The following is an 8,593-nucleotide window of genomic DNA, read 5'->3' as shown; positions in this document are numbered from 1 at the left end:
TATCAGCTTTTTTCAATCTAACGGCTAATATCTAATCTCATTTCAATCAAGGGCTATCATTCAGACACTTCAGCAATCCGAGTAAAATGTTTACAACCAATCATGGGGTGCCACCTCATCAGGTGGTGCCCATTGAAATTATAAAATAACTATTTCAGACAACTGTTTTCTTCTATTATATGAAGTTTTCTAAGACAACCCTTGTAAAAACTGTTGTGTGAATTACACAACGTAATATCTAAAAGCTTGTATGAGACCAACTAAGACAACACTTTTGATTTAACATAAAACCGTTGTATAAGAATTCGGCTATTTTTCGATCTAACGGCCAATATCAAATCTCATATCAATGAAGGGCTCTCATTTCGCCACGTCAGCAATCCTTGTGAATGATTTACCACCTATCACGTGCTGCCACCTCAATACGTGGTACCCATTGAAATTCCTCAGACAACGGTTTCATTCCGTTGTTTGATGGTTTAGAGGACAACCTTTCTAAAAAACCGTTGTCTCAATTACACAATGTAATGTCAAAACTGTTATCTTATATCCCTATACGTGAACATAGTAACAACGGTTTGTAATAGTTGTGTTAAAGATCTACAACAACACTATATTTAAAAAACTGTTGTCTGACTCGATGAGAGGATACAACTTGTACAACAGTTTAAAAAAGATGAATATCCGTTGTTTGTTCTGGAGCTCACACAACTGTTTTTTCTGTAAAATTAATTCACCGTTGTTTGATTTTTTAGGACGACGGTTTTTTTTAACCGTTGTTTGTCAAGCGTTGTCTGATTGCAAATTTCTTGTAGTGTCTATTTAATAGATATACATTACTTGTTCTTAGGCCCTGGACAATCTTGGCGATTGTTTAAATTAAATGTCTGATGATCTACACGTGTTGAAGTCCACAAGCACTAATTATAAGAAGCAAAAAGTTGTCGAACACACAAAGTCAACAACTTATAGAACCTGTGAGAAGCCGATGATAGGATTTGGAGTTCCTAATGCCATGAGTACAGTAGTTAAAGAAGACATCGAAGTAGAAGGGAGAGGGCCTCATTATTTCTACTCCGAGAACGTGGCCTATGCACCACAAGGGGTGTGGCTAACCATCAGAAAAGAACTTTATGACATTGAACCAGAATTCGTGGACTCGCTTCACATGTGTGCCGCAACAAGGAAAAGAGGTTACATCTATAACCTCCCGATGGATGACAGGTTGCAGATTCCTCCTATCCCTCCGTCCACAATACAACAAGCCCTTCCTTCCATAAAAGAATGGTGGCCGCAATGGGATGACAGAACCAAATTAAACTCCATTGTAACTCGTCATGCAAGTGCATCAGATGTACAGAGAATAAATGAAGAGCTTCGTAATTCAGGACCAGACCCTTCCAAAAACATCAGAGAAAATGTGATCCGAGAATGCAGAAAGAGAAACTTGGTCTGGCTTGGTAAGAACACTGTTGATTTTCTTCAGCCTGTCCAAATAGAGGCAATAATGGGATTCCCGGAAGGCCATACAAGAGTAGCCTGCAAAACTACTCAATACAAATGCCTTGGAAATGCGTTTCAGGTACGCAATGCAGAAAAAAAACTTATGAATTTCATTTGTTTCTTAGATGAATATGTTCTTAATAATTATTCACAAATAAATTATGTTAGGTTGACACAGTGGCCTATCATCTTTCTGTTGGGTTTTTTGGAGTCTATTAATTAAGCCCATGAAAATAGACTATTCAGATTGAGATTAGTTTATGCATTAGTCTACTTTTCAGATTTGGACTGTAATTTTGATTTAGGCCTAGTTTCTTATCTTATAAATACTCATGTAATTGTAAAATCATAACACAACAAATTGTGACAGATCAATACAAAATTAGTGCGGCTTGTGGAGTAGGAATTTCCGAACCACGTAAATTTTTGTCTTGTGTGATTGTCATTTATTTTCTTGTTCATGTTTATTCGCTTTAGTTTTGCTTTCATTGTTGTATACTCAACAACTGGTATCAAGAGCCTAGGTTTTCGAGCGAGTGGGAGCGATGGCAGAAGACGGGAAGGTAAAGATCGACAAATTTGATGGCAAAGATTATTGGTTTTGGAAGATGGAAATTGAGGATTATTTGTATCAGAAAAAACTACATGAACCGCTGGAAGAGAAGAAACCAACTGCAATGAAGGATGAAGATTGGAATCTTTTGGACAGGCAGGCTCTGGGGGTTGTCAGGTTGACTTTGGCGAAGAACGTTGCTTACAATATTGTCAAGGAAACGACAACTTATGGTTTGATCAAGGCTTTATCAAACATGTATGAGAAGCCGTCTGCTTCAAATAAGGTATATTTGATTCGCTTGTTAGTTGCCACTAGATTGAATGAAGGCAATTGTGTTGTTGATCATGTGAACGAATTTAATTCCATCCTAGCAAGATTGGCATCGGTGGATATTAATTTCGATGATGAAGTACAAGCCTTGTTGTTGGCATCCTTATTACCAGACAGTTGGTCGGGATTTGTCACTGATATAAGTAATTCATCTGGAAGCGGTAAGATGACTTTTGATGGAGTTCGAGATTCGATTCTTGGAGAAGATATTCGTAGGAGAAACTCAGGAGAGTCGTCAGGTTCCTTGTTGAGTGCTGAGAGTAGAGACAGAAAGTTCGAAAAGGGGCAGAATAAGGGGCGTAGCAGATCGAAGTCACAGAAGAGAGGACAATCCAAAGATCGCAAGGATATTGTTTGTTGGAATTGTCAGAAGAAGGGTCACTTCGGGAATCAGTGCACGGCTCCCGCGGCTCCAAAAGGAAAGAGTAAAGAGGATAATTCAGTTAACGTAGTTGAAGAAGTGGAGGATGAATAGAACCTTGAATGAGAGGGCCAAGAGTATGAGATTACATGCAGGGTTGCCAAAGATGTTTTGGGCTGATGCAGTTAGCACAACAACGTATCTCATAAATAGAGGACCTTCAAGTACTTTGGGGTTCAAGATTCCTGAAGAAGAGTGGCAGGAAAAAGAGGTAAATCTTTCACACTTGCGAGTTTTTGGTTGTGTTTCTTATGTACGTGTTAAAGATTCCCACAGGGATAAGCTTGATCCGAAAGCAAAGAAGTGTATCTTTATTGGTTATGGCTCAGATGATATGGGTTACCATTTTCGGGATGAACTGACTAAGAAGGTTGTTAGAAGTAGAGATGTTACTTTTAATGAGAATGCAGTGTATAAGGATAAGCTTGTAGTCGATTCTGAGTTTATAAAGGAAGAACCTGAGAAAGAGGAAGCAGTACTTGAAGATATTACAGAAACAGATCTTGCAGGAAATAGTGGGAGTTCAGAGTATGTTGATGACAGGGTTTAGTAACTCCATGGACTGAGGTAAGAAAATCTAGCAGAAGTGTGAGGTCACCACAAAGATATTCTCCTTCAGCATATTATATGTTATTGACCGAGGACGGGGAGCCTCAGTGTTATTCAGAGGCAGTACAAGTGAATGATTCAGTTCAGTGGAAATCAGCCATGGATGAGGAGATAAGTTCTCTTGAGAAGAATGAGACTTGGTCTTTAACAGAGTTACCAGCAGGAAAAAAGGCTTTATAGAATAAGTGGGTGTTCAGGATCAAAGAAGAACATGATGACAGCAAGAGATACAAGGCAAGGTTAGTAGTCAAGGGTTATCAACAGAAAAAGGGTATTGACTATACCGATATATTTTCTCCCGTTTTTAAGATGACTACAGTTAGAATTGTGCTAAGTATTGTGGCTGCAGAGGAGTTACATCTAGAGCAACTAGATGTTAAGACTGCGTTCTTACATGGTGATCTTGAGGAAGACATCTACATGGTTCAGCCAGAGGGATTTCAGGTAGCTGGGATAGAAAACCATGCTTGCAAGCTTATAAAAAGCTTGTATGGTTTAAAGCAAGCACCGAGACAATGGTACTTGAAGTTTGACAGCTTTATGATGAAATATGGGTACACGAGGAGTGTTATGGATCATTGTTGTTACTTTAAACAGTTTGATTCATCTTATATCATATTGTTGTTGTATGTTGATGATATGTTGATAGCAGGATCAAATATGAGGGAAATCAACAGGTTAAAGAGACAGATGTCTGAGGAGTTTGAGATGAAGGATATGGGTGCAGCAAAACAAATACTTGGTATGAGCATCATAAGGGATAGAACTGAAGGTACTTTAAAATTATCTCAAGAGAAGTATGTTGAGAAATTATTACAGAAATTCAGTGTCCAGGATGCAAAGACCAGAAGTACACCGTTGGCGAGTCACTTTAATCTCACAAAGAAGCAATCACCTAAAACGGATGAAGGCAAGAAAGATATGGCTAAAGTTCCTTATGCATCTGTAGTTGGCAGTTTAATGTATGCTATGGTGTGTACAAGGCCAGACATTGCTCATGCAGTGGGAGTTTTTAGCAGATTTATGTCTAATCCAGGAAGAGAGCATTGGGAAGCAGTCAAGTGGTTGTTACGCTACTTGAAAGGCACATCCAAGGTTATGTTTCATTAAGAAAGATGTTATCTTGGAAGGGTTCTCTGATGCAGATTTGGGTGGATGTTTGGACACAAGAAAAAGTACAACGAGTTATATTTTCACTTTGGGTGGCACCGCAGTTAGTTGGATGTCTCGACTTCAAAAGAGTGTTGCTCTTTCAATCACAGAAGCAGAATATATGGCTATCTCTGAAGCTAGCAAGGAGATGATTTGGTTGAAAATTTTTCTTGAAGAGTTGGGCAAGAAACAGGCGGACAGTGCTTTGCATAGCGACAGTCAGAGTGATATTCATCTTGCGAAGAATCCCGTGTTTCATGCTAAGACGAAGCATATTCAGCTGAGATATCACTTTATAAGAGAGTTGATAAGCAATGGTACTTTGTCCTTGAAGAAAATCCTTGGTTCAAAGAATCCTGCACAAATGTTAACTAAGGTGGTTATGAATGAAAAGTTGAAGCTTTGCGTAGCTTCAACTGGCCTTCAGAATTGATTGATGAGAAGACGCTGCACAAGTTAGAGTTATTGATTGAAGAATTGATTTTACTAGACTTACACGAGTGAAGTGAAGATTGGCCAGACTCCAAGTGGGAGATTGTTGGGTTTTGTGGAGTCTATTAATTAAGCCCATGAAAATAGACTATTCAGATTCAGATTAGTTTATGGATTAGTCTACTTTTCAGATTTGGACTGTAATTTTGATTTAGGCCTAGTTTCTTCTTTTATAAATACTCATGTAATTGTAAAATCATAACATAACAAATGATGAGAGATCAATACAAAATTAGTGCGGCTTGTGGAGTAGGAATTTCCGAACCACGTAAATCTTTGTCTTGTGTGATTGTCGTTTATTTTCTTGTTCTTGTTTATTCGCTTTGGGTTTTGATTTCGTTGTTGTATAGTCAACACTTTCTGTGTTAAAGAAATTATTTCCCAAGGGCATTAGAGTCCTTTCATTGTTCTCGGGCATTGGTGGAGCGGAAGTTGCTTTACACGGTCTTGGAATATGAACTTTGTTGTCTCAGTCAAAAATTCCAAGGATTGTACACGCATCCTGAAAAATTGGTGGAGACAAAGTGAACAAAAGGACCGGCTGATTCACATTTCTGATGTGAAAAAGGTAACAAGTCATAAGCTGATGCAATGGATGAAAGAGGCGGGTAGATTCGATTGGTTATAGGGGGAAGCCCATGCAACAACCTTGCTGGGAAAAATTTGAAGACAAGAACTGGCCTGGCTGGTGAAGAGTCTTCATTGTTCTATGAGTATACGCCGATTCTTGGGCTAGTCAGAACTTTGCAGCATAGCCCATAATGCAATGTAAGACGAAAATTAGTTATTGAATATTGATATAGCAGATTTTTTATTTTTCTGGGTTGAGTTATTGTCTCCTTATTTTTTATTGCAAAAATTAGAGTAGATATAAACAATTTTAATTGCATGTTTATATATTATTAACCATTTTAGTACTGATTTTGCATAGAACCCACAAAGGCATATAGGAAAAAAGTTAAATAACTAATAGTGATTTTGTGGACCTTATTATTTTTTTAAGTTGTTAACATGTCCTTGATTTTCTATGCAAAAGTTAGAGTAGCTAACCATTTTAATAGCATGTATATTATTTCTCATTTGTGCTAATAAGTGATATCTATTAGCTTCAAAATTATTAAATAAATTGAAGTTGGAGGATATGTTTATTGTTTAATTATGACATATATAAACGAGATAGCTAAATTTTAGTTTGAACATTTTAATGATTTAAACACTTTTTATTAAATCAAAACTTGCCAACTTTTATGAGACTTATAATTTGACAAAATTACAATTGCAAGTTTATCAAATAATCAGTCTAGTTTCTTTCCAACTAACTGTAATTTGGTGCATCCATCAATCTCTTTACTTCTATAATATTTGTAGCCAAGGTGGAGAGATAAACTTCTCTAACATTTGTACCCATTGGGCTAACTGATATTGTGTTAATTTTGTAGAGAAAAATGACTAGTAATGCTATAATCTAAAAAGTTTAGAATTAAATAAACTTCCACTATTATTATTATTATTATTATTATTATTATTATTATTATTATTATTATTATTATTATTATTATTATTATTATTATTATTATTATTATTATTATTATTATTATTCTGATATGAACTTATGTATTTAATTTCAAACTTAACTAGCTTAGAACACGCCTGCTCCATTAATATTTTATATTTTTATTTATATTAAGATAATAAGTAGTTGATGCGATTTTAAATAAATGTAAAAATTTGATGTAGTTGGTGTGATTCAAACATGAAAATATTAATTATTTATGTTTTTGGTACTATACTATGATCATATGTTTATTACCTTGTACTGATATATGTCTTATATAGGAGGATCAATCTCAAGGTCCTATCAACTCGGTGGATGTGTATGTGAAAACTCGTGATGGTCTGCATGAAGTTGTTACTATAGCGGTAATAAGCTTTAATTAATTTTGTTTTTGGTGTTTCCAAATTGATTTTTTTTTCATTGTTTTATTCAATAGTAATGTAATAACTAGTAAGGGTTACACTAAAGTTAGTAGCGTGAAATCGAATCAATACAACTCAATATAACTTTAATTTGGGATGTTACCTTTCACATGTCTTTACTAATATATAGGGAATATTATAAGCTGCTAAAGTTACAATTTTAGTACAAATTTAGATAAGCAAATGAACACCATCTTTTTCAGGCATTTATTATGTTCAACTCAAATGTGTGTAAAGAAATGTTATACCGGTTTTAAATTTCCCTTTAATGAATTTGTTGATATAAATTTGTTCTCCCAACTTATACAGTAACCAGGATACGATGATTTTAGGATGTATTGTAGGTTAATTTTTAATTTCTTGTGCCCGTGTATATAAAAATACAAGAATCCTATCAACTACATAAACATCTTAGTAAATGTCATTTTTTCTTCTAGGTATCAAAAAATTAATTTTTTTGATCTCAATATTTTTAACTAGTCATCACAATATCAATGTATTTTTAAGTATATTTTTTATAGTATAGGAATATTAGCATAGTTCATGTTTAATTTAGGAATAATTTAGTTTTTTTTGTTTAATTGGTAAAATGATGACATGAGGATTATCGACGTTTATTTGATGAGCGTTATCCTGAGGGCACTGAGCGCCCATATTTTGATCAGGATTTGTGGGATACGACATCCAAAGTGAAGAAGAACTATGTCAAAGGTCAAGGACAACGACGACGCCCATCCATATGTGGCTCCTCATTTAGTACACAGTCTTCACAATCATCGAGTCAGCCAGCTGTTCATACTCCGACTAACTGTGTGAGGGCTATATGTCGAGATCCAGAGCTTCTTCGTATACTGGGAGGCCATCTGAGAGCTCTTGATCCTGAGGAGCTGGCTCGTACAGTGGCGGAGGTTAATGCATCAAATCAGGGGGATAGCTCCGAGGTATTTTATCTAGTGAAGCTTGAATTTCAGTTTTTACTTTTTTTCTGTTTTTGAATGGCATAGTTAGTACGTAGTAGAAATAATTTAATTCCTTTATTATTTTTTTGATTACAGGGAGGACATCGTGATGATCATGATGACGAGTTTGGTGGATCTTCTTAGTGTATTTGAGTCGTATTTATGTTTCTTTTATATTTGAACTTTGTTGCATTTCTGTTTTCGTGATGTACTTTCTTACTTGGCTGACACTTAAATCTACGTTTGTCATTTTCATTTTCTGGATGGTGTAAAAGTATTTGAACTTTTATATTAAGGGAATTTGGATATCTGGATTTGAGCAAATGTTTATAATGTTGGACTATGTTTTGTTGCATGTGTTGGAAAAATAGGTATTAAATATTTAGAAATGTACTGACATAGGAATATATTTCAAATCTTGAAATTATTTTTAGCGACAGAATGCAGTAGCTAAAACCTATCTAAATTAATATTAAAAATAGCGACATAAAGTGGTAGCTAAAAGCCTGTCCCTGAAATTTGCAACCAAATTCAGAAGCTGAAAACTGTCGCAAAAAATTCTAAATTTACGACCAAATATTAGTAGCTGAAAGG

General features: G+C 35.4%; 1 pseudogene; it reads left to right on the top strand.

Annotated features, from left to right (window-relative positions):
• Positions 1–883: 883 nt before the first annotated feature.
• On the top strand, positions 884–8,143 carry LOC141668864 (DNA (cytosine-5)-methyltransferase DRM2-like; annotated as a pseudogene).
• Positions 8,144–8,593: the final 450 nt, after the last annotated feature.

The sequence above is a fragment of the Apium graveolens genome, chromosome 6, assembly GCF_009905375.1.
Source record: "Apium graveolens cultivar Ventura chromosome 6, ASM990537v1, whole genome shotgun sequence".
Classification (NCBI taxonomy): domain Eukaryota; kingdom Viridiplantae; phylum Streptophyta; class Magnoliopsida; order Apiales; family Apiaceae; genus Apium; species Apium graveolens.
The sequence above is the reverse complement of the archived record's forward strand: the minus strand, read 5'-3'. Positions and strand labels throughout refer to the sequence as shown.